At 43.8% G+C, this 24,901-nt stretch overlaps 1 protein-coding gene across 1 annotated transcript in view; it reads right to left on the bottom strand.

The window, feature by feature from the left end:
• opn8b (opsin 8, group member b) overlaps window positions 1-24,901 on the bottom strand; it is a 72,573-nt gene that overhangs the window by 22,476 nt on the left and 25,196 nt on the right. The window lies entirely within an intron of this gene.

The following is a 24,901-nucleotide window of genomic DNA, read 5'->3' as shown; positions in this document are numbered from 1 at the left end:
TGGTCTGCAGCCCAGAGCCTTCAGCGGTGGTCTGCAGCCAAGAGCCTTCGGCGGTGGTCTGCAGCCTAGAGCCTCCGGCGGAGGTCGGCAGCGCAGAACGGGAGCTATGCCCGGAGCCAATGCCACCTCCGTAGTGGGTGGATTAGCGAAGGGGGGTGTAGCACAGGAACCGTCGTTGACGGTGGCCACCCTCCCTTCCCTCCCTTTAGGTTTTGGGTTGTTTTTGTGGGTTTTTTTGTTTTGACCTTCGGGGGGGGGGTACTGTCACGTCCTGACCAGTAAAAGGGGTCATTTGTCATTGTAGTATGGTCAGGGCGTGGCAGGGGGTGTTGTTTTTGTGTGTTTTGGGGTTAGTTTGTTTCATGGGGATTTGTTCTAGTTTTCATTTTCTATGTTCATTTTCTATGTGTGGCCGAGTATGGTTTCCAATCAGAGGCAGGTGTCTTCCGTTGTCTCTGATTGGAAGCCATACTTAGGCAGCCTGTTTTTTCCTGTGGGTTGTGGGTGGTTGTTTTTCGTATAGTCTATGTTACCTTACGGAACTGTCGATTGTCATTTTGTTATTTTGTTTAAGTGTTCACTTTATATGTTAATAAAAGTAGATGAGCTCTCAACATGCTGCGCGTTGGTCCAATCCTTCCGACAGATGTGGCACAACCTCAATCCAATTGAGATGGTTTGGGATGAGTTGGACCGCAGAGTGAAGGAAAAGCAGCCAACAAGTGCTCAGCACATGTGAGAACTCCTTCAGGAATGTTGTTAAAGCATTCCAGGTGAAGCTGGTTGAGAGAATGCCAAGAGTGTGCAAAGCTGTCACCAAGGCAATGGGTGGCTACTTTGAAGGATCTCAAATATAAAATGGTTACTACATGATTCAATATGTGTTATATCATTGTTTTGATGTCTTCTCTATTATTCTACAAGTTTGAAAATAGTCAAAATAAAGAAAAACCCTTGAATCGGTAGATGTGTCTAAACTTTTGACTGGTACTGTATGTGCTATTATTTCATTGTGGCTAGGAATTTATATCCATCCATCTCCACGATTTTGTCTGTTGGGAAATGTTAATATTGGTGATCAATATTAGAGAAAGTGTTCTAATCTAGCTCCAATTGCTGCAAAAATATGTATAGCCATTAATTGGAAACGCCTCATATTCACACAATAACAAACTGGAGGACTGAACTATCTAGTTACATCCCACTAGGTTTCTATATACTACGAAGTAAAAACAGACTTATATGACAGAGTTTGGAGGCCATATGTGGACCATCTCGGGGGAGTGTGGTGCTTAATTGGAAGTGACGGCTACTTGTGCTGCGCTTGCGTGCCGGTCGGGGCTCGGGGGTTTCCAACTTTCTGACTGGTTGTGGTTGTGCGCATGTCGCGTTTTTGTTTTTGTGTGTGATTGTGGGCAAGTGCGTGCATGTATTTGTGTGTTTTGTTTTTGCGGTGTATTGTTTCTGTTTGTGAATGTCCGTTTATTTTGGATAGATTTTTTACTTTATTATTTTGTTCAATATAAAAAATAGTTATTTGTAAATGTTGAACCATTATCAAAATAAACATATATTCTAGCGAATAAGCCATAATATTGTCTTGATCAGGGGTGGGCAATTCCAGTCCTTGAGGGCCTGATTGGTGTCAGTTTTGCCCGAGCCCCAGCTAACACACCTGACTCCAATAATCACCTAATCATGATCTCCAGTTTAGAATGCAATTTGATTAATCAGCTGTGTTCGCTAAGGATGGAGAATAAGTGTGACACCAATCAGGCCCTCGAGGACTGGAGTTGCCCACCCTTGGAAGATGATGCACTGATTTATCTTTATGGACAGTACTGTACCCTACCCTGGTGACCAAAGTAGTGCACTATAGAGAATAAAATGCCATTAGAGACACAGCCTATGTCCTGTTAAGAATAGATGACAGGAGAGGAGAGGAACCTCTTGAAGCCATTAATAGCAGCATCACTCAGGTTAAGTGCCTGTGTGTGTTTGTGTGCATGGATGTGTGTCCCATCCTAAATCAGTCCTGTTCCTGAGGGACTGTGAGGAGTGTCTCTCTCCGTCTACGTGAGGGACTTGTGGATGACATTAGATCAGTCAGGCCTACTAATCCAACTAATGACTCTCTCATACATACATGCTCACACACACACACACACACACACACACACACACACACACACACACACACACACACACACACACACACACACACACACACACACACACACACACACACAAGCATATATACACACCTGTGTTGGAGCTCAAAGCCTCAGGCTCTTAAAGCCATCTCCCCTCCTATTCCTCTCCACCCCCTCACCTCTCTGTGTCTCACGGTGAATGCATAAATGTGAGGAGATATTCCATTATGAAAGGAATTCAATTGGTGGCTGCATTGCTTAATTAAGCCTGGCCTGGACTCGTTAAGATCAGGGTCATAATAACAACACACACACACACAACACACCCACTCTCTCTACCTGGGGTGACTTTCCAGTACATCTCTCTCAGACTTATAGAAGAGCTGGAGCTGGAGGCATCGCCTCAGGCTCTTAAAACCACCTCCCTACTTCCAGCTCTCCCCTCTCTCTACATGTCACAGTACATACTTACATACAAGGTCCATGGTCACATAAGCAGCACTTCTATTAATACATATGTGAGGAGACCTTCCATTATGAAAGGAATTAACTTAGCTGGCTGCATTGCTCTAGCCTGGCCTGTATCTGTACTCTGTGCTTCTACATCTGCATTGCTTGCTGTTTGGGGTTTTAGGCTGGGTTTCTGTATATCTGCTGATGTAAAAAGAGCTACATAAATACATTTGATTGATTACGATTAGGGTAACAATAACAGTAATTATCTATTGCTGATTATGGTAAGCTAAATGTTTCATACAGCAGGTTATCATACAGCAGGTTATCATATAGCAGCATTGGCCACTCGTCATTCAGGGCACATTGAGCCCCACAATTTTAGCTAAAAAAGTATTAAAATAAAATAAAGAAATTGGGCATTAAAACGTGTCACATATATATCATTGAGTTAATAAAGCCGCATGGTCTCTTTTTTGTTTTCTTGAGTATGGCAGCTCCAAAATGCAGGTGTTTCAGCCTAGCTCAGGGCTTTCTGTGGTGGTGGAGCAAGCCAGCAGAAAATACGGAGCGTTACGCCATGATAGTCTCAGTGTTTTGTCACTCATGGAGACACTACGTTACCACCAAGTCTAAGGGTAGACCTCGAAAAATGTTGCCCTTTGGGTGCTGCCATAGAGTTACATTAGAAGTGCCCATCCAAGAAGGCTCTAGGTCATTGGCCACAGATAAAACTACAACTTTGTTATTGTAGTTTGGTCAGGGCGTGGCAGGGGGTGTTTGTTTAGGGTGTTTCGGGGTTGTTTGGGTTATGTTCTATGTTAGTGTATTTCTATGTTATTTCTAGTTGGTCTATTTCTATGTGGTGTTTATTGGGTTGACCTTCAATTGGAGGCAGCTGCTTCTCGTTGCCTCTGATTGAAGGTCCTATTTATAGGGGTGTTTGTTCTATGGGGGTTTGTGGGTAGTTATTTCCTGGTTTAGTGTTTGTTGCACCTGACGGGACTGTTTGGAGTCGTTTGTTTTTGTATACGTGTTTATTTTGTTTTTCCTTCTTCAAATAAAAAAAGAAGATGAGTGTACATTTTCCCGCTGCCTTTTGGTCTACTCATTATGACAATCGTGACAGAACTACCCACCACAAATGGACCAAGCAGCGGAAGAAGGAGCAGCAGGAGGAATATAAGGATTCATGGACATGGGAGGAGATCCTGGACGGGGCAGGACCATAGCATCAGGCTGGGGAGTACCAGCGCCCTAAGGAGGAGCTGGAGGCAGCCAAGGCGGAAAGGCGCCATTACGAGGCGTTATACGCGCCGATTGGCAAGTGCGAGAGGCAGCCCCAATAACTTTTTTTGGGGGGGGGCACACGGGGAGAGTGGCTAGGTCAGGTAATAGACCTAAGCCAACTCCCCGTGCTTATTATGGGGAGCAACGGATCATGAGAGCACCGGTGTATGCGGAAGTGCGCACAATCTCGCCCATGCGCACGCACAGTGCCGTGCTAGAGTGGGCATCCAGCCGGGTAGGAGTATGCCTGCACAGCACATCTAGCCACCAGTGCGCCTCCTAGGACCAGGCTACCCTACGCCTGCTCTGCGCACGACAGCCATCAGGCCTCTGCACAGCCCAGTTCGCCATGTGCCAGCACTCCGCTCGTGCAGGGCTACTGTTACCATCCAGCCAGGACGGGTTGTGCAGGCGGTGCGCTCCAGACCACCGGTGCCTACTCATGACCCAGTGTATCCAGTTCCCGTTCCTCGCACTAGCCTTGAGGTGCTTGTTTACAGTCTGGCGCCTCCAAAGCCAGCACCACGCACCAGGCCTCCAGTGCGTCAGCCCAGTCCAGTATGTCCTGTTCCCGCTCCTTGCACTAGCCTTGGGGTGCGTGTCTCCAGTCTGGTATCTCCAGTACCAGCCCCACGCACCAGGCCTCCAGTGCGTCAGCCCAGTCCAGTTCGTCCTGCTCCTGCTCCTCGCACTAGCCCTGTGGTGCGTGTCCCTAGTCTGGCGCCTCCAAAGCCAGCCCCACGCATCAGGCCTTCAGTGCGCAGTCCCCGTCCAGAGCTTCCGACGACAGTTCCTCGTCCAGAGCTTCTGGTGACAGTTCCTCGTCCAGAGCTTCCGGCGACAGTTCCTCGTCCAGAGCTTCCGACAACAGTTCCCCGTCCAGAGCTTCCGGTGACAGTTCCCCGTCCAGAGCTTCCGGTGACAGTTCCCCGTCCAGAGCTTCCGGTGACAGTTCCCCGTCCAGAGCTTCCGGTGGCAGTTCCCCGTCCAGAGCTTCTGGTGACAGTGCCCCGTCTAGAGCTTCCGGCTACAGGGCCCCATCTAGAGATGGCCCACAGTTCGGAGCCTGCAGAGACGGCCCACAGTCCGGAGCCAGCAGAGACGGCCCACAGTCCGGAGCCAGCAGAGACGGCCCACAGTCCGGAGCCAGCAGAGACGGCCCACAGTCCGGAGCCAGCAGAGTCGCCCTCCTGTCCGGAGCTCCCAGAGTCGCCCTCCTGTCCGGAGCTCCCAGAGTCGCCCTCCGGTCCGGAGCTCCCAGAGTCGCCCTCAGGTCCGGAGCTCCCAGAGTCGCCCTCCGGTCCGGAGCTCCCAGAGTCGCCCTCAGGTCCGGAGCTCCCAGAGTCGCCCTCAGGTCCGGAGCTCCCAGAGTCGCCCTCAGGTCCGGAGCTCCCAGAGTCGCCCTCAGGTCCGGAGCTCCCAGAGTCGCCCTCAGGTCCGGAGCTCCCAGAGTCGCGCATCAGCCCGAGGTCTCCAGCGACGCGCATCAGCCCGAGGTCTTCAGAGATGCGCCTTAGTCCAGAGACTTCGGGAGGTGTAAATAATAATAAGCAGTTAGCGGGGGTGGACAGGTTAGGTTGGGGAGTAAGGCCGGAGCCTGAGCCACCTCCGTAGTAGGAGGTTGGGGAGGGGGGGGGTGTAGCACAAGAACCGTCGGTGACGGTGGCCACCCTCCCTTCCCTCCCTTTAGTTAGGGGATTATTTTTGTGTTGGGGTTTATTTTAGTGTTTTTTGTTGTTGTTTAAGGTGCATCTGGGGTCTGCACCTTTGGGGGGGTACTGTCACGTCCTGACCAGTAAAGGGGCTGTTTGTTATTGTAGTTTGGTCAGGGCGTGGCAGGGTGTGTTTGTTTAGGGTGTTTCGGGGTTGTTTGGGTTATGTTCTATGTTAGTGTATGTCTATGTTATTTCTAGTTGGTCTATTTCTATTTGGTGTTTATTGGGTTGACCTTCAATTGGAGGCAGCTGCTTCTCGTTGCCTCTGATTGAAGGTCCTATTTATAGGGGTGTTTGTTCTATGGGGGTTTGTGGGTAGTTATTTCCTGGTTTAGTGTTTGTTGCACCTGACGGGACTGTTTGGAGTCGTTTGTCTTTGTATACGTGTTTATTTTGTTTTTCCTTCTTCAAATAAAAAAGAAGATGAGTATACATTTTCCCGCTGCTTTTTGGTCTACTCATTACGACAATCGTGACACTGATCATGTCAACATCATACTTTCAAAATATTAGCTAGCAGTCATCCTCATGAATCAAGTCGACAATCTACTGGCATATCCTTTTTAATCTTTGTCATATGAAGAGAAATAATGAAGAGAAATTATAGATAAAACAAATCGGTTCTCCTTCGGCCATTGGACATAAACATTACACAACAAGTTGGAAATCGCAAATTCAACAATGAGTGGTTTGGAAGGAATTAGTGACAGTGGCTGTGTGGTCCCAAATATGGGATTAAGGGACTCATTTCCAAGTTTAAAATGATAAACATTCAACATTGGCCATGCTGTCAATGAGGCATGATTTGTACCGTGCTCAAAACAACAGTTAACTCGGAACTGCGAAAACTTGACTTCAGTGAGTTCAACAACTCTTGAGTTCAGTGAGTTCAACAACCTTGTTTTTATCAGAGTTCCCAATTGTTTTGAAAGCACCATAAATCCAGAGAATGCCAGACTTTTATGACAAAATTTGCCCATGAAGGACCGCCGCGCCAACTTCCTGTTCAAGTGAGCACAGTACAACAAGGTGAGTCCAAAAATGTATTGTATGCTGCTGCATAAATTATGTAATATGCCAGGGAGATATGTATACTGTAGCTAAGTAAGTAATACTAAGTGTATGTTGTGTAGTAAGATGTTAGTAGCCCATGTGCAGCAGCCTAATCATTTCGTCTATTTACCCCTCTTAATTTCACCTACTGTTCTGACTTGGTGGTGCATATGTAGCCTATAACCTGTTTTAGAGAAATGTAGTCATTGAATATTGTAAGAGCTTTCATTGTCTGTTTATATGCCCCCTTTATTTATCCTACGGAGAACGGCCCATGTTCTGAGTTCTGTCGCTGTACATTTCAAAAGTGCTAAATAAATAGTTATATTGACTATGTCCGTCGTCGCTTGCTCAGGAATGTCTTAATCGAAATTACGGATTGCCTCTTATCCGCTTGTTGTCCCCTTATGCCATAGTTTGTACATCTCAATAGTCATTAGAAACCACATTTGTTTAAGCTAGTCAGCCATATATATTAAAAGGCAGTAAATGAGGTGTTTCGCTGCCAGACAAGGCTCCGCTGATAGCCAGGTGTAGCAGCGATAAGATGTTGAGACTGCTGTTGGGACAGCTTTATGTAGGCCCTAACAGTTTGTGGACACCGTTTGTCACCGTTATAGTGCAATTCATGTATTGTTTAGGGTTGTGTTGTGTAATGGCTTTGCTGGCATGCATCCCACTTTTTTTTTTTTTACCCCACCAAGATTTATATGATAAAATTGCCTCTGTACAGCAGGTTATCATTACCAATTATTAAGGAAGGTATACATGTTGTTGACTGCTAGTGAAGTCTTCACTGTTGGGGACTAAAATAGCTCTATTGGACACTATATACACAATCTAAATAACAACACACACACACACACACACACGCTTGGCAACAGGTTAGTTATCTCAGTAATCAGACATTATAGATCAAAATAACCTATGTTGCCCCCTTGATCACATGTAGATCCCTCCACATACAGTCACATAGAATATATACTATTCATAAGACATTTCATTACTTTAATATGACATCTACATCCTCCAATCACCACCTGAGCAGATATCCAATTTGTGCAAAAGATGTCACTCCTGCCTAATTCATATGCGGTTGGATAGTAGTCATGTAGAAAATTAGATGGATAGTAAATGCCAGAGGGCATAAAAAGCACTTTCTAATATAGTACCATTGACATACAATATCGGTGAAAAGTTTTAGAACACCTACTCATTCAAGGGTTTTTCTTTATTTCTACTATTTTCTACATTGTAGAATAATAGTGAAGACATCACAAATATGAAATAACACATATGGAATCATGTAATACTTTCTCTGTGGGACAAATGGCAAATAAAGACTCTTTATCAAGTTAAGCTGGTTACACATAGTCATTTCCATGTAAAAGGACCCATGACCACCAACATTTTCAGACAGGTGTAGATGATTGAGGCATCGTGGTCTGATTGTGGTCAGATCTTCGTTACCACCTCAGGAGGTATTCTGGCACGCATTGTGTCTGAATATCATACAATTGTAGACGGATCTGGACTGTGAAATCAGTTTTATCATCATCATCTCACCTAATAAAATTCATTGACAGCTGGGCACCATTGACATACATTACTGGACAAAAGCTTTAGAACACATACTCATTCAAGAGTTTTTCTTTATTTTTACTATTTTCTAGATTGTAGAATAATAGTGAAGACATCACAACTATGAAATAACACATATGGAATCATGTAGTAACCAAAAAAGTGTTAAACAAATCAAAATATATTTTATATTTGAGATTCTTCAAATAACCACCCTTTGCCTTGATGACAGCTTTGCACACTCTTGGCATTCTCTCAACCAGATTCACCTGGAATGCTTTAACAACAGTTGTGAAGGAGTTCCCACATATGCTGAGCACTTGTTGGCTGCTTTTCCTTCACTCTGCGGTCCAACTCATCCAAAACCATCTCAATTGGGTTTATGTCGGGTGATTGTGGAGGCCAGGTCATCTGATGCAGCACTCCATCACTCTCCTTCTCAGAAAAATAGCCCTGACACAGCCTGAAGGTGTGTTGGGTCATTGTCCTGTTGAAAAACAAATGATAGTCCCACTAAGGCCAAACCAGATGGGATGGCGTATCGCTGCAGAATGCTGTGGTGCCTTGAATTCTAAGTAAATCACAGACATTGTCACCAGCAAAGCACCCCCACACCATAACACCTCCTCCTCCATGCTTTACGGTGGGAAATACACATGCCGAGATCATCCGTTCACCCACACCGCGTCTCACAAAGACACGACGGTTGGAGCCACAAATCTCCAATTTGTACTCTAGACCAAAGGACACATTTCCTGGTCTAATGTCCATTGCTCGTGTTTCTTGGCCCAAGCAAGTCTCTTCTTCTTATTGGTGTCCTTTAGTAGTGGTTTCTTAGCAGCAATTCGACCATAAAGGCCTGATTCACAAAGTCTCCTAAGAACAGTTGATGTTGAGATGTGTCTGTTACTTGAACTCTGTGAAGCATTTATTTGGGCTGCAATTTCTGCGGCTGGTAACTCTAATGAACTTATCCTCTGCAGCAGAGGTAACTCTGGGTCTTTCATTCCTGTGGCGGTCCTCATGAGAGCCAGTTTCATCATAGCGCTTGATGGTTGTTGCGACTGCACTTGAAGAAACTTTCAAAGTTCTTGTGATGTTCAGTATTGACTGACCTTCATGTCTTAAAGTCATGACGGACTGTCGTTTCTCTTTGCTTATTTGAGCTGTTCTTGCCATAATATTGACGTGGTCTTTTAGCACATAAGGCTATCTTCTGTATACCCCTCCTACCTTGTCACAACACAACTGATTGGCTCAAACGCATTAAAAAGTAAATAAATTCCACAAATGTACTTTTAACAAGGCACACCTGTTAATTAAAATGCATTCCAGATGACTACCTTATGAAGCTGGTTGAGGGGATGCCAAGAGTGTGCAAAGCTGTCATCAAGGTAAAGGTTGGCTATTTGAAGTATCTTTTTATTTTGTAATTTGTTTATTAAATATATTTGGATTTATTTAACACTTTAACCTGTTAGGGCTAGGGGGCAGCATTTGCACGTCTGGATAAAAAAAATGTACCCGATTTAATCTGGTTACTAATCCTACCCAGTAACTAGAATATGCATATACTTATTATATATGGATAGAAAACACTCTAAAGTTTCTAAAACTGTTTGAATGGTGTCTGTGAGTATAACAGAACTCATTTGGCAGGCAAAACCCTGAGACATTTTCTGACAGGAAGTGGATACCTGATGTGTTGTATTGACTTTAAACCTATCCCATTGAAAAACACAGGGGCTGAGGAATATTTTGGCACTTCCTATTGCTTCCACTAGATGTCACCAGCCTTTACAAAGTGTTTTGAGTCTTCTGGACGGAGATCTGACCGAACAAGAGCCATGGAACGATGATGTCCCATTAGACACCTGGCGCGCGAGTTCATGTTGGGTACCCTCGTTCCAATACGTTATAAAAGAGTATGCATTCGTCCACCTTGAATATTATTCATGTTCTGGTTAAAAAAGGCCCTAATGATTTATGCTATACAACGTTTGACATGTTTGAACGAACGGAAATATATTTTTTCCCCTCGTTCATGACGAGAAGTCCGGCTGGCTTAGATCATGTGCTAACAAGACGGAGATTTTTGGACATAAATGATGAGCTTTTTTGAACAAAACTACATTCGTTATGGACCTGTGATACCTGGAAGTGACATCTGATGAAGAGAATCAAAGGTAATGGATTATTTACATAGTATTTTCGATTTTAGATCTCCCCAACATGACGTCTAGTCTGTATCGCAACGCGTATTTTTCTGGGCGCAGTGCTCAGATTATTGCAAAGTGTGATTTCCCAGTAAGGTTATTTTTAAATCTGGCAAGTTGATTGCGTTCAAGAGATGTAAATCTATAATTCTTTAAATGACAATATAATATTTTACCAATGTTTTCTAATTTTAATTATTTAATTTGTGACGCTGACTTGACTGCCAGTTATTGGAGGGAAACGATTTCCTCAACATCAATGCCATAGTAAAACGCTGTTTTTGGATATAAATATGAACTTGATAGAACTAAAAATGCATGCATTGTCTAACATAATGTCCTAGGAGTGTCATCTGATGGAGATTGTAAAAGGTTAGTGCATCATTTTAGCTGGTTTTATGGTTTTGGTGACCCTGTCTTTGACTTGACAAAACATTACACACAACTCTTGTAAATGTACTGTCCTAACATACTCTAAATTTATGCTTTCGCCGTAAAACCTTTTTGAAATCGTAAAACGTGGTTAGATTAAGGAGATGTTTATCTTTCAAATGGTGTAAAATAGTTGTATTTTTGAAAAATTTGAATTTTGACATTTATTTGGATTCAAATTTGCCGCTCTTGAAATGCACCTGCTGTTGATGGAGTGCACCACGGGTGGCACGCTAGCGTCCCACCTAGCCCATAGAGGTTAATGGTTACTACCGGATTCCATATGTGTTATTTCATAGTTTTGATGTCTTCACTATTATTCTACAATGTAGATGTGATGCACGTCATAGAGAGGAGACCAAGGTGCAGCGTGGTAAGTGCTCATGATTACATTTTATTTATACTCAGAACATTAAACAAAAATTACAAATAAAGGAAAAAAAACGTCACGTTCTGCAGGATTTCACTGAGCTGTACAAAAACAAGATCCCACACTGAAGGAGGGAAAAAGGGCTGCCTAAGTATGATTCCCAATCAGAGACAACGATAGACAGCTGCCTCTGATTGGAAACCATACTCAGCCAAAACAAAGAAATACAATGACATAGAATGCCCACCCCATATCACACCCTGACCTAACCAAACAGAAAAACAGCTCTCTCAGGTCAGGGCGTGACAGTACCCTCACCCAAAGGTGCGGACTCCCGGCCGCAAACCTGAACCTATAGGGTAGGGTCCGGGTGGGCATCTACCCATGGTGGCGGCTCCGGTTCGGGGCGTAGCCCCCGCTCCGCCCGCTGATCCCTCCGCTTTTGTAACACCGGACAGTGGATCGTCGTCGAAGGAACCGGACCGCGGATCGTCGCCGGAGGCTCCGGACCGGGGACCGTCGTTGGAGGCCCCAGCCTCCAGGGACCGTCGTTGGAGGCTCCGGACCGAGGACTGTTGCTGGAGGCTCTGTGCCATGGATCATCCCTACAGGCTCCGGGCCATGGATCATCACTGGAGGCTTCGTGCCATGGATCATCCCTACAGGCTCCGGGCCATGGATCATCACTGGAGACTTCGTGCCATGGATTATCACTGGAGGCTCCAGACCATGGATTATCACTGGATGCTTCGGGCCATGGATTATCACTGGAGGCTCCGGGCCATGGATTATCACTGGAGGCTTCGTGCCATGGATCATCCCTACAGGCTCCGGGCCATGGATTATCACTGGATGCTCCGGGCCATGGATTATCACTGGATGCTTCGTGCCATGGATTATCACTGGAGGCACCGGTTCATGGATTATCACTGGAGGCTTCGTGCCATGGATTATCACTGGAGGCTCCAGACCATGGATTATCACTGGAGGCTTCGTGCCATGGATCATCACTACAGGCTCCGGGCCATGGATCATCACTGGAGGCTTCGGACCATGGATCATCACTGGAGGCTTCGGACCATGGATCATCACTGGAGGCTTCTTACGTGGAGCTGGAACAGGTCTCACCGGACTGGGGAGACGCACTGGAGACCGGGTGCGCAGAGCAGGCACAGGGTATACTGGGCCGTGGAGACGCACTAGAGGTCTGGAGCTTAGGGCTGGCACAACCCGTCCTGGCTGGATGCTTACTTTAGCCCGGCAAGTGCGGGGCGCTGGCACAGGACGAACTGGGCTGTGCAGGCGCACTGGCGACACAGTGCGTAGAACTGGCGCAGGATATCCTGGGCCGTGGAGGCGCACTGGAGATCTGGAGCGTATGGCTGGCACAACCCGTCCTAGCTGGATGTTCAGTTTAGCCCGGCAAGTGCGGGGCGCTGGCACAGGATGAACTGGGTTGTGAAGGCGTACTGACGACACAGTGCGTAGAGCTGGCGCAGGATATCCTAGACCGAGGAGGCGCACTGGAGACCAGGAGCGCTGAGCCGGCACAATCCGTCCTGGCTGAACGCCCACTCTAGCACGGCAAATGCGGGGGCGCAGGCACAGCGCACCGGGCTATGAATGCGCACTGGAGATATAGTGCGCATCACAGCATAACACGATGCCTGGCTGTTCACTTGATCCCCACGGTAAGCATGGGGAGTTGGCTCAGGTCTCCACCCTGACTCTGCCAATCTCCCCGTGTGCCCCCCCCAACATTTTTTTAGGGGGGCTGCCTCTCGTGCTTCCGTTGTTGCCGCGCTAGTTCCTCGTATCATTGCCGTTCCTCTCTCGCTGTCTCTACCTGCTTCCATGGCAGGGTCTTGTCCCCTGCCATTACCTCCTCCCAGGTCCAGGACGTCCTCCACTCTCTCTTCTCCCGGGCCCAGGATCCCTGCTCCTCCTGGGCACGCTGCTTGGTCTTTTTGTGGTGGGAACTTCTGTAACGTACGTCGTAGAGAGGAGACCAAGGTGCAGCGTGGTAAGTGCTCAGGAAAGTGCTCAGAGAAAAACGGTTCTCTCAGGTCAGGGTGTGACAGTAGAAAATAGTATAAATAAAGAAAAACCCTTGAATGAGTATGAGTAGGTATTCTAAAACTTTTGACTGGTACTATATGCCACTCCTAAAAGACCCAGTACAGTCAAAATTCTGTTTCCCTGTGTTTTATATCACATTGTACAACGGCTGCTAAAACAATCACTGTAAAAGTGTGAAAACATTTGTTGAGTGTTATTTCCTGATAGTTGCTGGTTGAAAATACAATCTACACAGGACCTTCTAATAAGCAGGTTTGCATGGGTGGGAGTTTCAGCTTTCCATGGTGACATCACCTTGCAGTAAATTGGTTAATAGACCAATAACAAAGCTACTACCAAACCTCTCTGCCAATAACAGCTAGATTTCAGTTTTCCCCTCCCCACTAAGACCTCTCCCAGACAGTCCTAGCAATATTCTTGCTTGAGAGATATACCGAACAATAATATAAACGCAACATGTAAAGTGTTGGTCCCATGTTTCATGAGCTGAAATAAAAGATCTGTCACGTCCTGACCAGTAGAGGGTGTAGTTGGGTCAGGACGTGGCAGAAGAAGAAGTGTGTGTTTTGATTGTTTCGTTTATTTTGGCCGTGTGACTTCCAATCAGGCACAGCTGTAGAGGGTTGTGGCTGATTGGGAGTCACACATAAGTAGCCTACTTTTCCTTTGGGGGTTGTGGGTAATTGTTCTTGTTACAGTGTTTGCACCTGACAGGACTGTGTTGGCTGTCAGTTTATTGTTTTTGTAATTGTATAGTGTTCCGTTTCATTAAATATATCATGAACACTAACTCCGCTGCAATTTGGTCCACTCTCTCGAAAGACAGCCGTTACAGAATTACCCACCAAACCAGGACCAAGCAGCGGAGAAGGAGGGAGCAACAGGAGTACAGCTTGATGGACTCGTGGACATGGGAACAAATCCTGGACGGAGAGGGACCATGGACTCAGGCTGGGGATTATCGCCTCCCGCAGTGGAAGATTGAAGCGGCGAGAGCAGAGAGGCGATATTACGAGGAGAGAGAGCGCAACGAGCACGAGAGGCAGCCCCAATAATTTTTTTGGGGGGGTCACACGGGACAGTCGGCGGAGCCGAGGTCGGAACCAGAGCCAGCCGGGGTGACATTGGAGGTGAGCGAGGGGTACGAGGCAGAGACTGTGATGGAGTTAATGGGGAAATTAAAGGAGAGAGATGAGAGAGCTGCTAGTTTGGTGCATAAGGCACGGCATTCGCCCTACGGAGCGTGTCGTGGAAATGATGTCACCTGAGGCAGCTCTCCATACTCGTCCTGAGGTGCGTGCTGGTTGTCTGGTGAAGACTGTGCCTGCGCCCAGAAACAGGCCTCCTGCATGTCTTCCCAGCCCTGCATGTCCTGTGCCTACGCCCAGAACCAGGCCTCCTGCATGTCTTCCCATCCTGGTCAAGCCTGTGCCTCCTCCACGGACCAGTCCTCCAGTGGGTCTCCCTATCCTGGTCAAGCCCGTGCCTCCTCCTCGGACCGGTCCTCCAGTGGGTCTCCCCATCCTGGTTCGTCCTGTGCCTCCTCCAAGGACCAGTCCCCCGGTGGATCCCTCCACCCTGGTCTCTCCTGTGCCGCCTCCTCAGACCAGGCCTCCAGCGGGTCTCCCCAGCCTGGTGAGTCCAGGGCCTGCGCCCAGAGCCAGGCCTCCCTCATGTCTCCCCAGCCTGGTGAATCCTGAGCCGGATCAGCCAGAATCGCCCGCCTGTCCTCCGGCGCAGCCAGAGTGGCCCGTCTGCCCGGAGCTGCCAGAGTGGCCCGTCTGCCCGGAGCTGCCAGAGTGGCCCGTCTGCCCGGAGCTGCCAGAGTGGCCCGTCTGCCCGGAGCTGCCAGAGTGGCCCGTCTGCCCGGAGCTGCCAGCGTGGCCCGTCTGCCCGGAGCTGCCAGAGTGGCCCGTCTGCCCGGAGCTGCCAGAGTTAAGAAAAATGTCTAAAAACCTGTTTTAGCTATGTCATTATGGGGTATTGTAACGGCCGTCGTATGAAGTGGACCAAGGCGCAGCGGGTTGAGTAACATAACACATAACCCAACAAACCTTGAACCACATAAAACAAACACCCCCTGCCACATACTGACCAAACTGCAATAACAAATAACCCCTTTACTGGTCAGGACGTGACAGGTATTGTGTGTAGATTGATGAAGAACAAAAACAATTTAATACATTTTAGAATAAGGCTGTAAGCTAACAAAATGTGGAAAAAGTCAAGGGGTCTGAATACTTTCCGAAGGCACTGTAAATAAATAACTATAAAGAATAAAAATTACTTTAAAAAAAAAAGGCACACGTAGCCTACATATCAATACATACAAACTATCTAGGTCAAATAGGGGAGAGGCGTTGTGCAGTGCTTTGTCTGTTTTTTTTAAACCAGGTTTGCTGTTCATTTGAGCAATATGAGATGGCTCTATATAATACGGTCCGCTGTTCTTGAATTTGTTCTGGATTTGGGTACTGTGAAAAGACCCCTGGTGGCATGTCTGGTGGGGTAAGTGTGTGTGTCAGAGCTTTGTGTAAGTTGACTATGCAAACAATTTGGGATTTTCAACACATTCATGTTTTTTATAAAAAGATCAAGTGATACAGTCAGTCTCTCCTCAACTCTTAGCCAAGAGAGACTGGCAGCATAGTATTTATATCAGCCCTCTGATTACAATGAAGATCATGAAGTGCCGCTCTGTTCTGGTCAAGCTGCAGGTTAACTAGGCCTTTCCTTGACAAAACTAGAGCTTGCAGGACTTGCTTTTTGGAGTGTGGTGTCAAAAAAAGCAGTGCATCTCTTTAATACGGACAGATCTCTCCCCATCTTTACAACCATTGAATCTATATGTTTTGACCATGTTTTTACAATCTAAGGTAATGCCAAGTAATTTAGTCTCCTCAACTTGTTCAACAGCCACATCATTCATTACCAGATTCAGCTGAGGACTAGAATTTAGGGAATGATTTGTACCAAATACAATGCTATTAGTTTTAGAGATGTTCAGGACCAGTTTATTACTGGTCACCAATTCCAAAACTGACTGCAACTCTTTGTTAAGGGTTCCAGTGACTTCATTAACTGTGGTAGCTGATGCGTGTACAGCATACATGGACACGCAGGCTTTGTTTAATGCCAGTGGCAGGTCATTGGTAAAAATAGAAAAGAGTAGAGGGACTAGAGAGCTGCCCTGTGGTACACCACACTTTACATGTTTGACATTAGAGAAGCTTCCATTAACCTCTTGGGGCTAGGTGGGACGCTAGCGTGCCACCCGTGGTGCACTCCATCAACAGCAGGTGCATTTCAAGAGCGGCAAATTTGAATCCAAATAAATGTCAAAATTCAAATTTTTCAAAAATACAACTATGTTACACCATTTGAAAGATAAACATCTCCTTAATCTAACCACGTTTTACGATTTCAAAAAGGTTTTACGGCGAAAGCATAAATTTAGAGTATGTTAGGACAGTACATTTACAAGAGTTGTGTGTAATGTTTTGTCAAGTCAAAGACAGGGTCACCAAAACCATAAAACCAGCTAAAATGATACACTAACCTTTTACAATCTCCATCAGATGACACTCCTAGGACATTATGTTAGACAATGCATGCATTTTTAGTTCTATCAAGTTGATATTTATATCCAAAAACAGCGTTTTACTATGGCATTGATGTTGAGGAAATCGTTTCCCTCCAATAACCGGCAGTCAAGTCAGCGTCACAAATTAAATAATTAAAATTAGAAAACATTGGTAAAATATTATATTGTCATTTAAAGAATTATAGATTTACATCTTTTGAACGCAATCAACTTGCCAGATTTAAAAATAACCTTACTGGGAAATCACACTTTGCAATAATCTGAGCACTGTGCCCAGAAAAATACGCGTTGCGATACAGACTAGACGTCATGTTGGGGAGATCTAAAATCGAAAATACTATGTAAATAATCCATTACCTTTGATTCTCTTCATCAGATGTCACTTCCAGGTATCACAGGTCCATAACGAATGTAGTTTTGTTCAAAAAAGCTCATCATTTATGTCCAAAAATCTCCGTCTCGTTAGCACATGATGTAAGCCAGCCGGACTTCTCGTCATGAACGAGGGGAAAAAATATATTTCCGTTCGTTCAAACATGTCAAACGTTGTATAGCATAAATCATTAGGGCCTTTTTTAACCAGAACATGAATAATATTCAAGGTGGACGAATGCATAGTCTTTTATAACGTATTGGAACGAGGGTACCCAACATGAAGTAGCGCGCCAGGTGTCTAATGGGACATCACCGTTCCATGGCTCTTGTTCGGTCAGATCTCCCTCCAGAAGACTCAAAACACTTTGTAAAGGCTGGTGACATCTAGTGGAAGCAATAGGAAGTGCCAAAATATTCCTAAACCCCTGTGTTTTTCAATGGGATAGGTTTAAAGTCAATACAACACATCAGGTATCCACTTCCTGTCAGAAAATGTCTCAGGGTTTTGCCTGCCAAATGAGTTCTGTTATACTCACAGACACCATTCAAACAGTTTTGGAAACTTTAGAGTGTTTTCTATCCATATATAATAAGTATATGCATATTCTAGTTACTGGGTAGGATTAGTAACCAGATTAAATCGGGTACATTTTTTTTTATCCAGACGTGCAAATGCTGCCCCCTAGACCCAACAGGTTAAAGAAAACCCTCTGAGTTCTATTACATAGATAGCTCTGAATCCATGATATGGCAGAGGTTGAAAAGCCATAACAAATATGTTTTTTTCATCAACTGGTTATGCTCAATAATATCAAAGGCTGCACTGAAATCTAACAGTACAGCTACCACAATCTTCTTATAATCAATTTCTTTCAACCAATCATCAGTCATTTGTGTCAGTGCAATACATGTTGAGTGCCCTTCTCTATAAGCATGTTGAAAGTCTGTTGTTAATTAGTTTACTGTGAAATAGCATTGTATTTGATCTAACGCCATTTTTTTCCTACAGTTTGCTAAGAGCTGGCAGCAAGTTTATAGGTCTGCTGTTAGAACCAGTAAAGGCCGCTTTACCACTCTTGTGTAGTGGAATTATTTTGAATTTCCTCCAGGCCTGAGGACAAAGACTTTCCTCTAGGCTCAGATTAAATATATGACATATAGGAGTGGCTATAGAGTCAGCTACCATCCTCAGTAGCTTTCCATCTAAGTTTTCAATGCCATTATTGATCCATAACAATAATTTCTCCACTTCTCCCACACTAACTTTACGAAATTCAAACTTGCAATGCTTTTCTTTCATGATTTATTTTTTATGCATGAATTTGATGGCTCACTGTTCATTGATGGCATTTCCTGCTACATTTTTTCCACGTTGCCAATTTTTGGTGTTTCTGGACATAATATAATTGTAATTTTTCCCCCATCAGTCTTTATATCATTGCGCTTTGCTTCATAATACAGTTTCTTCTCCTTTTTGTTGAGTTTAGTCACATAATTTCTCAATTTGCAGTAAATCAGCCAGTCAGATGTGCAGCCAGATTTATTAGCCATGCCTTTTGACCCAGCTCTTTCAACCATACAGTTCTTCAATTCCTCATCAATCCATGGAGCCTTAACCTGTTGGGTCTAGGGGGCAGCATTTGCACGTCTGGATAAAAAAAATGTACCCGATTTAATCTGGTTACTAATCCTACCCAGTAACTAGAATATGCATATACTTATTATATATGGATAGAAAACACTCTAAAGTTTCCAAAACTGTTTGAATGGTGTCTGTGAGTATAACAGAACTCATTTGGCAGGCAAAACCCTGAGACATTTTCTGACAGGAAGTGGATACCTGATGTGTTGTATTGACTTTAAACCTATCCCATTGAAAAACACAGGGGTTTAGGAATATTTTGGCACTTCCTATTGCTTCCACTAGATGTCACCAGCCTTTACAAAGTGTTTTGAGTCTTCTGGAGGGAGATCTGACCGAACAAGAGCCATGGAACGGTGATGTCCCATTAGACACCTGGCGCGCTAGTTCATGTTGGGTACCCTCGTTCCAATACGTTATAAAAGACTATGCATTCGTCCACCTTGAATATTATTCATGTTCTGGTTAAAAAGGCCCTAATGATTTATGCTATACAACGTTTGACATGTTTGAACGAACGGAAATATATTTTTTCCCCTCGTTCATGACGAGAAGTCCGGCTGGCTTACATCATGTGCTAACGAGACGGAGATTTTTGGACATAAATGATGAGCTTTTTTGAACAAAACTACATTCGTTATGGACCTGTGATACCTGGAAGTGACATCTGATGAAGAGAATCAAAGGTAATGGATTATTTACATAGTATTTTCGATTTTAGATCTCCCCAACATGACGTCTAGTCTGTATCGCAACGCGTATTTTTCTGGGCGCAGTGCTCAGATTATTGCAAAGTGTGATTTCCCAGTAAGGTTATTTTTAAATCTGGCAAGTTGATTGCGTTCAAGAGATGTAAATCTATAATTCTTTAAATGACAATATAATATTTTACCAATGTTTTCTAATTTTAATTATTTAATTTCTGACGCTGACTTGACTGCCGGTTATTGGAGGGAAACGATTTCCTCAACATCAATGCCATAGTAAAACGCTGTTTTTGTATATAAATATGAACTTGATAGAACTAAAAATGCATGCATTGTCTAACATAATGTCCTAGGAGTGTCATCTGATGGAGATTGTAAAAGGTTAGTGCATCATTTTAGCTGGTTTTATGGTTTTGGTGACCCTGTCTTTGACTTGACAAAACATTACACACAACTCTTGTAAATGTACTGTCCTAACATACTCTAAATTTATGCTTTCGCCGTAAAACCTTTTTGAAATCGTAAAACGTGGTTAGATTAAGGAGATGTTTATCTTTCAAATGGTGTAACATAGTTGTATTTTTGAGACATTTATTTGGATTCAAATTTGCCGCTCTTGAAATGCACCTGCTGTTGATGGAGTGCACCACGGGTGGCACGCTAGCGTCCCACCTAGCCCCAAGAGGTTAACAGTTCTAACAGTCAGCTTCTTAACAGGTGCATGTTTATCAATAATTGGAAGAAGACATTTCATAAATTCATCAAGTGCGCATCTGGATGCTCCTTATTAATCACATCAGACCAACAAATATTTTTAACATCATCCACATAAGAGTCACAGAAAAATATTTTTTATGATCTCTTATACATTATTTTAGGCCCAGTTTTTGGAACTTGTGAACTTGTTCCTGTAGTGTTTGTAAAATCCTGGAAGGTAGTTTAACAACCTGCACCAGATTACAGGCACTGGTTACAGTGAGAAGCTTCCTATTGAGCGGACAGCTTGATGAAAACCAGTCAATATTCCGGTACCCAAGAAAGTAGACCTCTCTGTTTACATCATATACACTATCAAGAATTTAGATATTGACTGTTATCACTTGGTGGCCTATTGCAACACCCCAAAAGAAAAGGCATTAGATGTGCCAAGTGAGCATGCAACCATAACACTTCAATAACACTTGACATAAGATCTTCTCTAAGCATTACAGTGATATGGCTCTGAATATATACAGCAACACCTCCCCCATAAGCATTTCTGTCTCTTCTATAGATGTTATATCCTTGTATTGCTACTGCTGTTTCATCAAATGAATTATCTAAGTTAGTCTCAGAAATAGCTAATATATGAATGTTATCTTAGCAAGTTATTGATTTCATGAACCTTATTTATAAGGCTACATATATTAATATGGGCTACTTTTAACCCTTTCCTGGGTAGCTTCTCAGAGATAGACATAATATGGAAAAGAGCAAACAAAGCAATAGAAAGAATATACATTCAGCAGTCCATTGATCAATTGGTGTGTGTGTGTGTGTGTGTTCTGCGGGGTTGAAGCTACGAAACCATAGGCTTGGCTCTCTCATCCCTTCCAGTCTACTGGGAGGGAGGGTGGACAATGAGCCTGTCATAGCGGATGTAAGCAATGTCCCCACGGGCTCTAGCAGCTTTCATGGCCGGGATAAGTTATTTCCTCTTCTGGCCCACAGCTTCAGGATAGTCCTCATTGAGGAAGAGATACATTCTTCTCAAGTTCTTGGTTCTTCCCAGAACAGCTACCTTGTCCTAGAACCTCAGGAACTTGACCACTATCGGCCTGGGCCTGTCACCTGGGCCAGTGGTGGGTCTTCCCGTCCTGTGGGCTCGCGCCACCTCAATCTTCCTGTGGTCCATCTTCAATTTCTCAAAAATAATTTCCCTCACTTTGTCCTCAGACTCGGTTCAGGTCTCATGTGGAGATTCTGTAATTCCGTCCACAACCATGTTGTTCCGCCTTGATTGCCCCTCGAGATTTATTCTCATTGTTATCATGAATTCACACACAGAACTGATGTCCTCTCTCAATGACTTACAGATTGCTGTCATCTTGTTGTTCTCCTGTTTCAACTCCTCGAGCTGACCCTGGGAGAACTGCAAACTGTTTTTCAGGTCCTGGACCTCTCTGGTCAGGTCGTTCATAATTTTATTAGTTGAATCCACCAGTATTTGGACATAACACTTGATGCTATTTTCTTCTTGTTGTTGTAACAACTGCTTGTAGAGTTATTTTTGATGGTTTAAAAGATCCTTCAACTGTGATAGAGAGACCCCAATCCTCAACGGTACTCCTGCCGGCTTTGGTCTTTGTCATGGTAGCTAGCAACGTAGGTTATGCTGTTACTCCTGGCAGTTCCAGACAGGGCAGGTTACAGGGAAGATTGAAAACAACAAACAGCAGGGATCTAGACAGCCACAAACCCGGGACAATCCGTGGTCCTAGCAACAATTGTCACAACTTATGGATAAGCCCCCACTTGTCACAGGCCGGCTCATAGCCTGCGGCATAAATGAGAGGACATCGATAACTGGTATAGGCCAATTCAAAACGTTCTTTATTATAAAACAAAACTATTAACTTTAAACAAAGAAAAAGGAATGAGGTGTGGAAATGTCATAATGTAAGGTGTATGTAAGGTGCATGGATGCGTGAATATGTATGTGTAAACATGACTGAGTGGAAACTAAATACATCTACAAAGGAACAAACAAAACCGGATCATACCTGGAGGAGCAGGGAGAAAGAGAGCAAGCCCAGCGAGCCAGAAGCTCAGCGAGGAGCCAGACCCGACAGACCAGAGAGAGGTTAGTGGAGCAGTTGGTTAAATACCCTGAGCCCAGGTGGCTCCAATCACACCAGCTGCAATCACTAACGACCCTCCTCTGCCTGCAGGGGGAACCACCCCTGCACTGCAGAGAAGGAGCCGTGACACAATGGCTAACCGCGTCGCGGGCTCAAGAAAACCCTGCTAGCTTGATAAGCAGCTAGCTAGCAGCTAGGCTAGCTACTACGCCAAATAGCTCCTCAGACCCGGTCTTGGTCGGCAGGATCACTGGACAGAGAGTTGCAGTCCCAGCAACTGATACCAACTGCGTTGCAAGACCCAAACTCAAAAGTTAGCTAGCTACTAAGAAACTTTCCAATACACTTTCAAAAGAACAAACATTCCAAAACAATAAACCGAGCTCTCCCTCGTTCCGTGTTCAACAAGACTGACAGTTGGATAGGCTCTCTGCAAGGTTTTGTATATCTTACCTATCATATCATTTTCTGACTCAAATAGGATTCCCTCAAGATTGCGCTGATGTCCAAAATATTAAAATCCTAATTTTGTGATATGAAACATTTAAGTTGCATGTATTTGAAAATATCTTCATTGGTCAGGCCAACATTGCTTTTAATTCTGTCATGGAAATAAATTTATTTCCTAATACCAAGTCTTTTACAGTTTCTATGCTTTTAGTTTTCCATGTGGACCAATTTATCGGTGAATTCTGAAAAGTTATCCAAGGATTGTTCTATAGGGTTGTGTTTTTAGGAAGTGAGATTGGTTCTTGTAGAATTAGATTTTCTTCCATATTGTTATAGTGTTCTTAACTATGAACTTGATAATGTTCTTTGCTTTATTCTTTGAAAATAGACAAGTTTGCTGGATGAGCTGGATGAGCATGTGCATCTTCAATATGTACACATTGTTCCTCTTTAGTGTATTTAACTATATGTCGCAAGATACAATTCCAAGTCTGGAAGGTTAAAACCTATAAAAAGCTATATAAAGTATTTTATTACCAAGTATTTTTTTTCAATAATGTTTTCATTTGGGTATTTATTATTACCGAGAATAAATATTAAAACCTTGGGAGACATGCCATTCTGAAGAGGTTTATTCTGCTTTCATATTGTTGAGTAGTGGGATAAAGTTATCTTTATGTATTTGCTGTTTGTGGTCACTTATTAAGCATTCTAAGTATTTTATATTTTTTGTGGTTCATTTAAATGGCTGCAATTCTTTTAATTTTTCCATTATTGCCATTATTTGTTTTTTTCCACATTCATTTCATATCCAGAGATTTTAGAGTATTCTGAAAATATTTTTAGCAAGGGGGGCATTGAGTTTTCAATATTGGTCAGGTATATCAGGAGATCATCTGGAAATAAGTTTATATTCATGTTTACCAATACTGATACCTGTTACGTTTGGGTCCTGTCTAATTATTTCTGCAGCAGTTCAATTGCCAGTGCAAATAGGAGGGGGAGAGAGAACATCCTTGTCTGGTGCCCTTTCTAAAGCAATTCCATCAGATTATTTGTGTATATTTTTGCATTAGGACATTTATATAACATTTTTATAATGTTTATTATTTTCAGCTGGAGAGTTAACCTCTATGGGCTAGGTGGGACGCAAGCGTCCCACCCGTGGTGCACTCCATCAACAGCAGGTGCATTTCAAGAGCGGTAAATTTGAATCCAAATAAATGTCAAAATTCAAATTTTTCAAACATACAACTATTTTACACCCTTTGAAAGATAAACATCTCCTTAATCTAACCACGTTTTACGATTTCAAAAAGGTTTTACGGCGAAAGCATAAATTTAGAGTATGTTAGGACAGTACATTTACAAGAGTTGTGTGTAATGTTTTGTCAATTCAAAGACAGGGTCACCAAAACCATAAAACCAGCTAAAATGATGCACTAACCTTTTACAATCTCCATCAGATGACACTCCTAGGACATTATGTTAGACAATGCATGCATTTTTAGTTCTATCAAGTTCATATTTATATCCAAAAACAGCGTTTTACTATGGCATTGATGTTGAGGAAATCGTTTCCCTCCAATAACCGGCAGTCAAGTCAGCACCACAAATTAAATAATTAAAATTAGAAAACATTGGTAAAATATTATATTGTCATTTAAAGAATTATAGATTTACATCTCTTGAATGCAATCAACTTGCCAGATTTAAAAATAACCTTACTGGGAAATCACACTTTGCAATAATCTGAGTACTGCGCCCTGAAAAATACGCGTTGCGATACAGACTAGACGTCATGTTGGGGAGATCTAAAATCGAAAATACTATGTAAATAATCCATTACCTTTGATTCTCTTCATCAGATGTCACTTCCAGGTATCACAGGTCCATAACGAATGTAGTTTTGTTCAAAAAAGCTTATCATTTATGTCCAAA

The sequence above is a fragment of the Salmo salar genome, chromosome ssa06 (genome assembly GCF_905237065.1).
Source record: "Salmo salar chromosome ssa06, Ssal_v3.1, whole genome shotgun sequence".
In the NCBI taxonomy this organism is placed as follows: Eukaryota; Metazoa; Chordata; class Actinopteri; order Salmoniformes; family Salmonidae; genus Salmo; species Salmo salar.
The sequence above is the reverse complement of the archived record's forward strand: the minus strand, read 5'-3'. Positions and strand labels throughout refer to the sequence as shown.